Source organism: Protopterus annectens, chromosome 1.part1 (genome assembly GCF_019279795.1).
Source record: "Protopterus annectens isolate FY-2018-M chromosome 1.part1, PAN1.0, whole genome shotgun sequence".
NCBI classification, from domain to species: domain Eukaryota; kingdom Metazoa; phylum Chordata; order Ceratodontiformes; family Protopteridae; genus Protopterus; species Protopterus annectens.
The window spans coordinates 531,944,913-531,959,412 of NC_056726.1; the positions used below are offsets into that span (position 1 = coordinate 531,944,913).

Below are 14,500 nucleotides of genomic sequence, written 5' to 3' on the forward strand. Positions count from 1 at the left end.
TAGCTACAGATAGGTTCAAGGTGGAAAGATCCAGAATGGGTCTTAGCCCCCCCCCCATCTTCTTTGGCACTAAAAAGAACCTGGAATAAATGCCCAATCTGAATTGGTCTGGGGGGATGGTTTGGATGACTCGTTTTCTTAGCAGCTTGTCTATTTCCAGTGCTGCTACCTCCCTTTGTGCAGGTGGTAAGTCTGGGAGGTGTTTTGGTGGGAGAGGTGTCTCTACGAATGGGATGCAATAAACTATGGATATGATTTACAACGCCCAATGGTCTGTTTTTATGGACTTCCACTCCATTGGGTGTAGCAAGAGGCGACCCCCAACTACCTCCAGAGATAAGCAGTCGGGCAGTCCCTCAGGGCTGCTGCTTGGGCCTGTCTGAGAACGGTTCTTGAGACCCGAAATTGCCCCCCCCCCCGCCTCTAGCCATTGTCTATCATAACCCCCTCTGCCACTGGTGGAAGATGAGTCCTGAGTGTCCTGAGAGAACTGAAATTTTCGGAACCACTTCTTCTTTGCCCCTTGCTGATTCCTAAAGAAAGATCTTTGAGGACAGGAGAAGCAGATCCCGATGGCAGACCGGTTTACTATTGAAATGTCGAACGGCACTACATCGACTGTACTATAGTCGAACACGGAAGTTCGAAAATAGCAATGTCGATGACAAAAAAACAATCTAGGACTGTGTTTTAACATGGGTCGAGGTAGGGGAGATGTTTGTAGTTCTGAATAACACTGAACACCTACCTCGACCCATGTTAAAACCATTCCTAGATTGTTTTTTTGACGTCGACATTACTATTTTCGAACTTCCATGTTCGACTATAGTACAGTAGACGTAGTGCCGTTCGACATTTTAATAGTAAACCTTCTCACTCTGAACCAGTATTTCACACACAGACTTCCCAAACAGGAAAGAACCATCATGGGGTGCATTAGCAAAGGATGCCTTGAAGGGTTTGGAGAATTGACACAGCCTAAGCCAGGCATGACGCCTCATGGCAACACCAGACCCGGCCACCCTAGTGGCTCCCTCCGTAGCATGGGAAAGGAGGAGCATGGACATATTGGCTACTGCCTTTAGAGTGGCCATTCGTGCGGACAGCATTTCTTGCCCTCCACTGACATGGACTCCAGGGGCGACTCAGGAACTTCGTTAACCAAGTCACGCTGCAATTGGATGACCTGTGCCATATAGTTCAGCACCCTTATAGTAAAGGTTGCTGAAGCATACATCCGCTTCCCCAAACAGTCCATAGTCCTCAACTCCCAGTCAGGAGGATGGACCATAGAGCTCTCCTGTGCGCGCTCTTTCATTGTGGTGCTGACACCATCATAGTGTCTACTGGGGACCCCTTACTCCAGCTAGTCCTGTCTGGTGGGGGACTGAATATTTTATCTGGATGCTTAGGAAAAGGCTCCATGGTGTCCAGTTCCTTCCATGCCCGAGATGTTATTAGGTCCACAAGCAGGTTCGCAGGAGAGGACACCCAAGAGGTAGATGGGCCTGTGCCGAATGCCTCTAGGAACACCAACTCGTCTGGGGTTGGTTTTTGGGGGACCACTCCCCCTTTGGCGAAAAAGTTCCATGATGTCTCCAAAGGAAACATCTTCGGGGGGTAACCTGGGGAAATCTACCCCTTCCTCCAAGTCGGTGTCATCCATGAGGGACTCTAGAGAGGAGTCCAGGTGCCTCCTTTTGCAGATCCGCTTGCGATGAGCCTCCTCAGTGGGACTCTCTGTGGGGGACTCGGAAACTTCTTGCTGCTCTTGAATGGGAGCTCCCTTAGGCACAGTGAGCATGGGCTGCCCCTGAGAGGGCAGGAAGGTCGGGGCCGAACCCAGAGTTGGGGAGGAGTCTGAAGACGAGAAGGTCAGGGGTTTCGATGAACTTCACCACATCAGATGCTGAGGGAGGAGCGCACTTCCTGGGAAACAAGCAATGGAGCCGCTCCCCTCGGATCTGACGGGGGAGAGACTGCAAAAGCCCAGATGCCGAGGGGGAGACTGCGTTCCAAAAGGCTCAGAGCCGACAGTGCCCTCTTGGATCTGATGCCCAGGCTACAGCTCCGACATACTCAAGGCAATGGCCGGCATCGAGGTACAAGGTACCACTGACTCCAAACCCCTGACCCCGAGGGTCCTTGGATCCAAAGACACCAAAACAGTCAGATCAGAGGAGGAGTTATGGGGTGAAGAAGGGCTGCGAGCCCCCCGCTCCAGAGAGAGAGAGGGCTGGTAAGACACCCATCTCGATCTGGGTTCGGATAAACTTCTACATCATCCTGTCCATCTCTGCCTCGCTAAGACTATGGGTTGACCTTGATGTGGAAGCCATTGATACCGGCCGGGAGTGCTGTTGAGGGGAACCGCTAGATGGGGGCCTAGATAACTCCGGCTCCGGAGAGAACCTGGGTGATCGGAGCTGAGGGGTACTGGGCCTAGGTGGGGTCTTAGATTTGGCAGGAGGCCCCGCCGGAGCTGAGCGGTCCAGGGACAACTTCAGAGATATGTACATTTTTTGCTTTTCAATTTCCCCAGACCTCATGGGGGGAGTTTGAGTCCCAGAGGCCTGGGGAGGAGAGGAAGCAGAAGCAGCCAAAGTACAGACCACTGAAGCTGCGGTTATGGGGACCGCTGTCCTCGAAGAAGGGAGCAGCCTTTCATCACCAGTTTAGCCCCCCCTGTCCTTAAAGGCCTGCGGGTTGACGCCTGCGCAGATAGGACAGGAGGTAAGCAAATGGGCCAATCCCAAACACACTACACACAGAGTGTGGCCATTGGCTGGGGAGAGCTTATGGCCAACACTGCACATTTCCTAAATACTAGCTTGGGGGTCTCAGCCATAACAGAAAAAAAATCACCACAACCAGAAGCTGCTGACGTGCTCCTCACACACACACAAAAAGGAGAGAAAGCGGGAGGCCAAAGGAAAAACTACACTAACTACAACTACTACTATTTTTTTTTTTGTACATCCGATGGACTAACATGGTAGGGGAGGTGAACAGAAGAGGATGGGAAAGAAAATTTACCCTAAACTGCCCAAAAAACAGTCACTTATCCAAAAGGAGCTCTGCGACCATGATGAGTAGCTTTTCAGTGGTAAATGAGATTTGAGGGAAGGAAAGAGACAGGGGAGCATTATGGGTAAGGGAAGCAGCTTGGATCTCGGATCAGATGCTAGCGATGCGACCGTCTCGGATCCGATTTGGATCCTAATACCCACAGGTTGAAGACCAAATGAAGTCAACTAATTCAGATACTATATTATACGCTTCCAGTTACGTACATTATACATCACATATGTTCTTTTTTAAACCTTATCATCAGTCCAACATTACATAAAATGCTCAATTCCTACCTTCCCTTAAACCTCACTCCTCTTCCCAGAGGTGGATCCAGCAACAGGTGACCCTAGGCAGTCGCCTAGGGCCCACTGGCTGGGAGGAGGCTACAATATTTAGTTTTTTAATTAAAAAATAAATACATTTTTTTCTTTAAGGATGTTCAATCTTATTTTTAACCAAAAGAAACTCCTCACACTGCGCTTCTTCAGCCACAAATAACTCTGATAATGCCTTACTATACTGGGCGAAAGCGCTGGTCTATTTTACTTGTATTTAATAAAATTACGGTTGTTTCAAACTTCATGCAGTGGTTTTAATTTTTTGAGAAATTCTTATTTTTATTTATTTATTTATTTATTTATTTATTTAACATTTGTTAAGCGGGAAAGTCTGACTTGGAACAAAGCCAATTTTCAGCAGAGGCTCAGGGAAAAACGCTCCAGACGTATGTCTTTGAACGTGGGAGGAAACCGAAGCACCCGGAGGAAACTCACACGAACACAGGGAGGACATGCAGACTCCACACAGAAGGCACTACAGCCGAGAATCGAACTGTGGAACCTCTTGCTGTGAGGCGACAATGCTACCACTGCGCGGTCCATTCTTCTTAAGAGAATGAATTCCCTTTGACCTTTCTGTCTGTGCATGCGTTGATGCGCATACACCACCTGCTGTTGCTTCTTATCCACATCCACAGAATTTAAACATAACAAACATTTGTTTCTCGGGGTATTATTGGTACAACTGAAAGAATCTCTCACTGCCACCTCAGGATTAAGGTACGACTGAAAGGTGTGTGTGTGTGTGTGTGTGTGTGTGTGTGTGTGTGTGTGTGTGTGTGTGTGTGTGTGTGTGTGTGTACGCGGAAAATGACCAATTTGTTCAGGCCCAAACTCTGTACCTTAGTTACAGGAGAAAAGAGCCTGAATCTTCTACACCAACTACCAGAACACTCAGAGTGCATTTTCAAGAGACTGAGTTTCAGTGCATTTTCAAGTAATAGTGAGCTTCAATGCATTTTCAAAGAATTGTGAACTTCAAAGGAAGAGAGTTTTGTTGCTGCTCATTTTAAGTCCGTTTTCAATGTGCATTTGTTTTGTTCAGCAAATGTTCATCACTATTTGTGCTATAGAATTTGAAAGCAGACTTAGTAGCACTACTGGTAGCATACTTGCTTTTGATGCAGAAGTCTAAGGGTTCTACTCACACACCATGTAGATGAATTGCTGATACAGTGTTGTACTTTAAGGGTGGGGGTGGGAATGCTGCACTTCTAAGTGTGTCCTCCTTTGATTGAAATGACTAGTAACTATGAACCAGTTGTTGGTTTGCCATCAGCTCCTTATTGCACTATTACCAGCATACCATTTTTTATGTAACCTAGGCAATTTTTCTTCATGGGCAGCAGGCACTGAATTTGTAGATTAAACACTGAAATAGAAAGTTGTTTGCTATCAGCAACCTCTTCATTAGATACATATCTCTTTAATGTGGAATTATGCAAGTGACTTTTACTTCTGCAGAAATTGTGTATATTGACTGAGTGGCCTTGTATGGTTGAAATGTTCTGAACTAGGCAGTTTTGTCATTTCTTCATGCATTTTATTTCATTACTTAGTAGAAAAAATTTAAAAACTATACATTTAAAACACATTCTAACAAGTGGTGCTGTATTATACAAGGAATATAATTTAATACAATCAAGAAGGTGAATCAAAGAACACATGCATGTCTGCATGGTCCTAAAAATGTATGCAAGGGGCCTATGTTTAGAAAATATCCAAAGGTAAACTTTATCTGCCACTGGCCAGATGCATTTTCTTTGAATGTGGGTTTCAATGACATTTCAATGACGGAGTTTCAAGCATAGAGAACTTTACTGTTCATAGGTAGGTACTAGGCTATTGGCCCTAGGGCCTATACAAGCCTAGCCAAAAAAGGTACCCTGGCTCTCGCCACCCAAGAAAATTTTTTTCCTGTGCCCCTGTCAAGCAGAGCCATAGAGGTGATCCCTGGGGTGAATTTCCTATTTCCCATCCAATCATCAAGATTTTTCTCTAATAATTCTAATGAGGAGCTTTGTTTGATATAGATAGGTAGTTTGTTCCAGAGTATGGGAAGTCTCTGGGACAGGAATCTATCCCTTCAGAATGTTCTGTTTATTGTAGTGACAAGGTTTAGGTCCCTAGAGCATGTAGCTCAGACAGACTGGGATTTCTTTAAGTGGAGCATGTCCAACACCTCTGGGTTTGACATAGCTTTGTATGTTAGGCAGAGATCGCCTCTGAGTAGGCGATATGCGACAGGTAAAAGCTGGAGTTTGAGACGGTCTGCGTAGGGCATCTGTTTGAGGCCGGTAATCCTCTTTGTGAGGTATTTCTGCGGCCTTTCCAGTTGTTGTAGATGTCTTGTGAGGTACATACCAAAAGGGGCATTGTACTCTATAATGGGTCTAATGAGTGATGAGTAGAGGGGAACAATGACCTCTTTTTTTCTGGATGAGAAACCTTTTGTGATAAGGTGTGCCACGTAGAAGGATTTCCTGACTAATGTGGCGATGTGATTATCAAAGGAGAGACTACTGTCCACCTGTGTCCCAAGGTCTCTTATTACACTTTCAGTGTTAAGTATACTACCACCTATGTTGTAGTTCATGGGTACAAAGTTTTTACCAAAGGGGATGACAATGCACTTTTTGGCATTGAGCTTGAGGCCATGGCTTTGACACCAGGCATCTGTCTCAATGAGGCCCTTTTGTAGGATGTCCACATCGTTAGGAGTTTCAATTATGGCTCCTAGTTTGCAGTCATCTGCGAACTTCGTTAGCCAAAGACCTTTTGTGTTGGCCTGTACTTCAGAAAAGTAGATACCAAACAGGAGAGGACCCAGGACTGAACCCTGTGGTTCTCCACTTGTCACTGGTCTGAAGTCAGACTTGGAGTCTGCTACTTTCACAGTGTGGGTTCTATCAGTGAACCAGTTGGCAACCCATCTTGTGACATAGAGATTGATACCTAGTTTAGTGAGTTTATCTACAATTCCAGAGTGGGGGATGGTGTCAAAAGCCTTGGTGAGATCTAGACAGGCTGTGTGAACCACCTTACCCTCGTCTACGGCTTTGGTGACTGCTTCAAAGAAGTCAGTTAGGTTTAGGAGATACAATCTGCCTTTTACAAACCTGAACTGGGTGGGGTCCAGAGTTTGGAGATTACCAATGTCTTTGTTTATAAGTTTCATGATGATACGTTCCATGGCCTTGCAGACCAAGCTCGTTAGGCTAATAGGGCGGTAGCTCCCGGGGTCAGTGGTGGCTCCACCTTTGTGGAGTAGGATAACCGTTGCTGTCCGCCATGCACTGGGCACAAAGCCTGAGGTGAGGCTATGATCGAACATGGTGCTTAGGTGGGGTGCCAGTTCATTTTGTAGTTCATGTAGAATGCAGCCTGGGATGTTGTCAGGTCCGATGGATCCTGTGTTCTTAGCTTTGCAGAGTGTGATTTTTACCTGTGCAGCTGTGATTACAGGAATTATGCATTCTTCCGGTATAGAGATGGGCCCTTTAGGGAGTGGGGGGTGTAAAGTTAGCACTGAACCTATCTGCCAGGATGTTGGCAATATCAGTTGGTTCTGTATATTTAGTGCCATTGTGCTGTAACTCAGAGCAGATCTGAGTGTTGCCACTGAGATTCTTGACACAGCTATAGAATGCTTTGTGGTAGTCTTTAGAATCAGTGGCGATTTTGTTTTCATAACTAGCTTTGGAGGATTTTATGAGGGATCTCAGCTTCTTACTGAGGCTTACCAGGGAGTTCTTCCAGTCATGGAATTTTACTCTTTTTTGCAACAGTTTCTTTCTTCTGTTGTAGAGTTTGTTTATGGCAGGGGACCACTAGATTGGCTTCCTTTTTTTTTTTTAGAGGATAGCATCTTGGTTCTGTTAGGGATAGCACAATCCATGCACTCGTGTAAGTGCTTATAAAGTGCATTTGTGTAGGATTTAGCAGTCATACCTCTACTGTCCATCTGCATGGGTGTCGTGAAGTTTTCCACTTCTGTCTTAAGAAGCGTGAAGCTGGCTTTGGAGAAATTATTTACGGTGGTTTCCCTAATGGGGGGTGGGGGCGGGATGTGGATGTCTAGGCTGATTAGCTTGTGGTCGGATCTGACCAATGAGGAATTGACCTCTGGTGAGGAACACCGGTCACCCATGTTGGTAATGACCACGTCTAGGATATTGCTACCCCTGGTGGGGGTGTGGAGAAGCTAATCCAAGGCGTTGGAAATTATGAATTCCAGAAAACGTTGAGCAAAAGAGTTGGTACGAGTAGTTTTCCCAGTTAATGGTGCGGTAGTTGAAATGGCCCACTATTAGGGTGTTGGGTTGTACCCTAATATTTTCTAGTGTATCAAGAAATGAGAAATGGGAATCCTGGGGCATGGTAGGGAATCTGTATCAAGTTACAATTTGAATTGTGGTCTTGCCCAGAGTTAGTTGCACTTGGATAATCTCGGATGCATTATGCTGAGCAACTAGCCTGGAGGTGTGGATATCCTTAATGAATATGGACATGCCTCCACCTTTAGTGTTTCGGTCCAGGTTAGGTGACCGAAAGGTGTGGTATGAATTATAGCCTGGTAATGCAGGGGTGCTCTCTAGAGCCTTGAACCAGGTTCTCTGTCACTGCACAGATGTCGATTTTCTCCATTATGAGTGCCTCGGGTGAAAGCATTTTGAGGTTTAGACTTCTAGCGTTCAGTAGCATTACCCTCAGATTTTGCTTGCTTGTACAGGTTACAGTGGTGAATTTGTCATTTGTACCTTGCATAAAAAAGGCACTATAGGGGTGGCAAAAGCCCTGTTAATGCTAAGTCTGTTCATTGTGAGACTATATTGTTTTGTTTAGCAGGAAAATGTCTATCAGTGTTTGTGCTATAACATTTAAATAAAAGTTTACATTGAATCCAAATATTTGTAATCATTGTAGAAATAAAGAAGAAAGTCATATGTGCACTGACAGATTTGAACAGAGTTTATGGTAACTGTGGAGAAATAGCCAAGTAATGCAAAGCTGTAATGGCTGTTGGGGTGGAGATGGGGACCCTGATCCACTACCCAGCCTATGGCCCCATTTGACCAAAAGCTGGCTCTGCCTCCTGATTATTATTCTACATGTATGGTTTCCACAATTTCCATTTCTTTCCAAGTAATTTGCTCCTTTCCTTTTCTAAAGATCCCACTTCCATGCCTTTTATCTCTATTACAGTACTAAATACTTCAAATACAGTGGGTTAAGACTTTGACTTCCTTTTTCTAGTAATTACTTTTTTGACAGCCATCAGAATTAAACTTAACAAGGCCTTACTACATCTAAGCAATTCAGGTCCTGTGTCCTAGCTCAAAAGAATAGCTTCCTTGATTACACCCATTTGCACAACCAATATTTCTGACAGAGTACTCAGTAAGGAATTTTTAAAATCTACCAACTCATTACATTCCCAAAACATACATATGTTACCTCTTTCTTCCTCATCATACTTACATAATTTGCCATCTATCTGAGGAAAAATTCTTTGAAGTCTGCTTTGAGGGTATAAAAAATATCTATGCAAATACTTTCAAGCAAAAATTCTAAACCTTCCAGACTTGGTTGCATACTTGGGAGCCAAACATATGTCCTCCCATTGTTCCTTTGTAAATTGTTTACCATAGCTCTCTTCCTAATCTCTTCTAACCTCTTCTGTTTGATTCATATAATTATTGTGCAATATTTTATATGCCCTACCAATTATCCATTTTTATCAGCAACTTCTGATCTACAGTCAACTAAAAACTCTACCAGAGCAGGTCTTTCACTTGGAATACCTCTATCCCTTTCTCTTTGCCTATACTCCGATATCAATCCCTGGTAGGGAAAGCAGTCTCTAGCCTACAGTGCAAATGTCTTTTTGGCCTCATCCCATTCTCTTACCTTTCTCTCTCTAGTCATTTGCTTTCAATACTTTGTTTCCTTCGCCAGTTTTCTCCAGTAAATTCAAGCCCTCTCTTGCTTATTCTCTGTAACCCTACTTGCAGTCATCCTTACTGGCAAAATCTCCTTTCTCCATTCTCATGCTGGCTTAGTTATTAGAATGCTTTCTGCTGCTTTATGAACATTAACATTCTGGAAGCCCGTTGTTGTTATTCTTAAGGATCTGCATCCAAAATCCAACTCTCTCTCCCTATTCCTTGAATTCCCTCCACCCCACTTCATCATCATTCCTTTCTAGTATGAATTAAAACTTTCTGCTTGTATTATGTATATGAGCCTTAACTGTGTAGCTCTAAAATATCCATTCAAACCACGTAATCCTAAACCACCTTTTTCTATTGTAAGAATCAGCTTATCCCACTTAACCCTTGCCCTCTCCCCCAGATAAGTTCTTTCAACTCATTACTAATTAACACCCACAACTTCTCCTCTGGTTGATAAAAATATGCCTGACCTGTATATACAACTAAACGGACTAAAAATATTTTCACTGCTTGCACCATACTATCCATATCCATAAACAAGTGCTTCCAGTTTCTCAGTTTTTATAATTATCTTTTGTTTAGTCTCTTCCCACATATCCTCAGCTACCATAGCACAAGCTTTTTTAATCCATACTCCTAAATACTTCATCTTATCGAGTCCTCATAAACATGAGTATTGCAGAACCAATTCACGTGTGGGTACATAATTTATGGCTATAGCCTTTGTTTTATCTTCATTAATTTTATATCTCGATAAGATTTTAAATTGCCTTAAAATGTTCCACAACACTGAAATGCCCTTTCTGAATTTATCGGGTACAAACTATCATCACCTGCAAATAAAGTCAACTTTTCTTGACCATGCCAATTATATCACTGAATTTCTGAGTCCCTCATTTTCTTTACAAATAGCTATAAATATAAAGCAAAAAACAAAGGGGAAATAGAACACTCCTGCCTGGTTCCTCTGTTCAGACACAACATATCAGAGAAGAACCTTTCCACTTTAATTCTTCCCTCTGATCCTTCATATTTTCTCCTAATTAACCTTATTATAGTAATGACCCGTAAAACGAAAACTGGTGCAGGTCTGTAAAAACTTCAGCACAGCTCAAACAGTAAAACTTACTTTAATTATAAACTTAATAAAACATTCACTGGTTAAGCGCTTTCATCTGTCAACATACAGACTTCCTCAGAACCAGTAATTGAAAATTTTACCAAAGTTTAAATAGACAAAATTGGCGCCAAAAATATTTAAAGGAGCATCCTCCTATTTTGCTTAAAACATTACAGTTGATTCCATTAATACAAATTTTTTTTTAAAATAAATCACTTGAATGTGTAAAATACACAATAAATAAAAATAATATATATAAAATGTAATATAACACTGTATATATTAAAACTACATTTGTATCAGATGCTGGATCCTAACCTAATATTAAAAAAGGTTTAATGCTAATGCTATCATTAATGCCCGGGAATCTAGTGGCATCTGTGAGTATTTGCCACTTACTTTCTATCGATGCCAAGGACATTTTCCAATTCCCTCCATATGGATGACAAACTACCTGGTCAATGATCGCAAATTTAAATAAATGTTGCTCACCTTTATCACGTATATGTCTATATAATGCATTATTCTTGTCTTTCACTTGTATCTTATAATAATGTTCATAAATACGTCTTTTTAACTGTCTTTCAGTTTTGCCTATATAGAATGCAGGGCAGGCAAGACAGGTAGCAAGATATACCACCTGCTTGGTATTACAATTGCCTGCCCTGCAACAGACATATGTATGATTGGTGTCCTCAAGCTTAATATTAACTGCTTCATTAAATTCACCCACATTGTTTACACATTCCACATTTTTTAGTCCCATTCTGAGCATCCTTAACACTTCCATGTTTACTAGCTCTTTCTAATAACCTTTTAATATTCGGTGCTGTCTTATAAACAAAAGATGGATGACCCCCTAATTTCATACCTACATTGTCTGATATTGTTATCAAGTCCCAGTGCCTATGTATTATTTCCTTAATAAAACTTACGTATCTGTTACTAATATTTTTCGTTTGCTTGTGCCCACTGTCTGAATTCAATCTACCTAATAATGGTGAGTATTTATTACCCCATTGTTTTTTAACAAAATCTACTGTATCTTTAAGCATAACTATAGGGTATCCTCTATTCCTAAACATATTAAAGATGAATTCCATTTCTACCTCCATAACTTCTTTAGTGAAAGACATACGCGCTGCTCTTATGCATTGTCCCTTAACAACATTTTTAAACATATAAGGTGGATGGTGGCTATTAAATTCAATGTAATCATTAGAAAATGTTGTTTTTCTATATATCCAGGAAGCAAAACCATCCTTCGCATGACTAATATATGTGTCCAAATACGCGATTCCCTTTAGATTTATATTATTTGTGAATCTTAAAAATTGTGTTGTCCCATTTATGTACTCTATAAATTCAATTATTGCCTCTTTTTGACCCTTCCATAAAATGAATAAATCATCCAAATATCTAGCATAGAATGCTATGTCCGAATAGAATCTACTTTTGAACAAATATTCGGACTTCCATTCTAACATCACTAGATTTGCAAATATGGGGGCACACGACGCCCCCATAGCTACCCCTTTACCCTGTCTGAAATATTCACCTTGAAATATTATATAATTGTGGTCAAGGACTAATGCCATCATATCTGTGATTAGACAAATCCTATCCCAACTCAAGTTAGAAAATTTCCTCAAACTGTTACTAAAAAAATTCCAGTCCAATATCCTTAGGAATACTTGAAAATAAATCTGTAACATCAATGGTTAAATAGATCAAATCTTCATTCCACAAATCTGATGTCAATTTACCCAAAAAATTCCATGAATCTTTCATTAGATGTGGAATGTTCTCATACACATGTTTGGTCCATCTATCAATTGCTACCCCTATATTATATGTTTTAGATTTAGATCCAGAAATAATGGGTCTAAATGGGGGATTTCTTATAGATTTATGGACCTTAGGTATACCTATTATATGAGCCATAATAGGATAATCAACTTTCAAGAACGTATAAATTTCATAAGAGCAGCGCGTATGTCTTCCACTAAAGAAGTTATGGAGGTAGAAATGGAATTCATCTTTAATATGTTTAGGAATAGAGGATACCCTATAGTTATGCTTAAAGATACAGTAGATTTTGTTAAAAAACAATGGAGTAATAAATACTCACCACTATTAGGTAGATTGAATTCAGACAGTGGGGACAAGCAAACGAAAAATATTAGTAACAAATCTTGGAGAATGACTAACAACAGAGTGTGTGTTTTGATGTACACACCGTACGCAAGTTTTATTAAGGAAATAATACATAGGCACTGGGACTTGATAACAATATCAGACAATATAGGTATGAAATTAGGGGGTCATCCATCTTTTGTTTATAAGACAGCACCGAATATTAAAAGGTTATTAGAAAGAGCTAGTAAACATGGAAGTGTTAAGGATGCCCAGAAGGGGACTAAAAAATGTGGAATGTGTAAACAATGTGGGCGAATTAATGAAGCAGTTAATATTAAGCTTGAGGACACCAATCATACATATGTCTGTTGCAGGGCAGGCAATTGTAATACCAAGCAAGTGGTATATCTTGCTACCTGTCTTGCCTGCCCTGCATTCTATATAGGCAAAACTGAAAGACAGTTAAAAAGACGTATTTATGAGCATTATTATAAGATACAAGTGAAATAGAAGAATAATGCATTATATAGACATATACGTGATAAAGGTGAGCAACATTTATTTAAATTTGCGATCATTGACCAGGTAGTTTGTCATCCATATGGAGGGAATTGGAAAATGTCCTTGGCATCGATAGAAAGTAAGTGGCAAATACTCACAGATGCCACTAGATTCCCGGGCATTAATGATAGTATTAGCATTAAACCTTTTTTAATATTAGGTTAGGATCCAGCATCTGATACAAATGTAGTTTTAATATATACAGTGTTATATTACATTTTATATATATTATTTTTATTTATTGTGCATTTTATACATTCAAGTGATTTATTTTTAAAAAAAATTTGTATTAATGGAACCAAATGTAATGTTTTAAGCAAAATAGGAGGATGCTCCTTTAAATATTTTTGGCGCCAATTTTGGCTATTTAAACTTTGGTAAAATTTTCAATTACTGGTTCTGAGGAAGTCTGTATGTTGACAGATGAAAGCGCTTAACCAGTGAATGTTTTATTAACTTTATAATTAAAGTAAGTTTTACTGTTCGAGCTGTGCTGAAGTTTTGCCAGACCTGCACCAATTTTCATTTCACGGGTCATTTCTGTAGTTCTAAAGTTGCATTTGGAACCTTATTATAGTATCAGGGAAAGCAAATGCTTCCATTGCTCTACTTATGAAATCCCACCTTACTCTGTCAAATGCTTTCTCTGCATCAAGAATCACCAATAGCAGTGCTACTTTCTTACATTCCCCTTCCCTCTGGATCATCATTGTTCTATTAACTTTGTCAAATGTTTGCCACCCCTCCAGAAAAAACACACTGATTTATATCTCTCAATTCTGACAACACCTTTGTAATAAACACTATAAATATAGTTTAAAATTGAAATAGGTCTATATAAAGCTGGATCTGTTGGTTCATCATTTTTAGATACTACAGCCACTACAGTTTTCTTCCAAGAACGTTGGTGCTTCCCCTCCTTTTAAAATGCTGTTAAACAAAACCTTCCAGATCTTTATCACTTTTTTCCCCTCATAACTTCCAAACTTCCACAAAAATGTCATCTGTTCCTGGAGACTCTTCTGCAGATTGATTATACATTACCGTTTTTTATCTCATCTCTGCTTAACTGTTAACTATTGTGCCTCTTCTACCTCTAACCATGACATACTTAAGCATGGCCTGCAACTTAAATAGGAGATGCCGGAGGGATAGATTTATCTCCCAGTGACTGCTGCATCTTTGGAACAGGCCACCAATTCATGTGAAACAGAGCACCTCTATGATACTGTTCAAGAGAAACCTGGATAAGTGGATGGGGCACCGTAAATTCTTACCAGGGATAGAGCCCACAACCCTCCTGTACATGGGCAGTG

The 14,500-nt window shown here is 41.0% G+C and overlaps 1 protein-coding gene across 4 annotated transcripts in view; it reads right to left on the reverse strand.

Moving 5' to 3' along the window:
• XPNPEP3 (X-prolyl aminopeptidase 3) overlaps positions 1 to 14,500 on the reverse strand; it is a 1,069,913-nt gene that overhangs the window by 57,539 nt on the left and 997,874 nt on the right. The gene's annotated exons all lie outside the window — the stretch shown is intronic.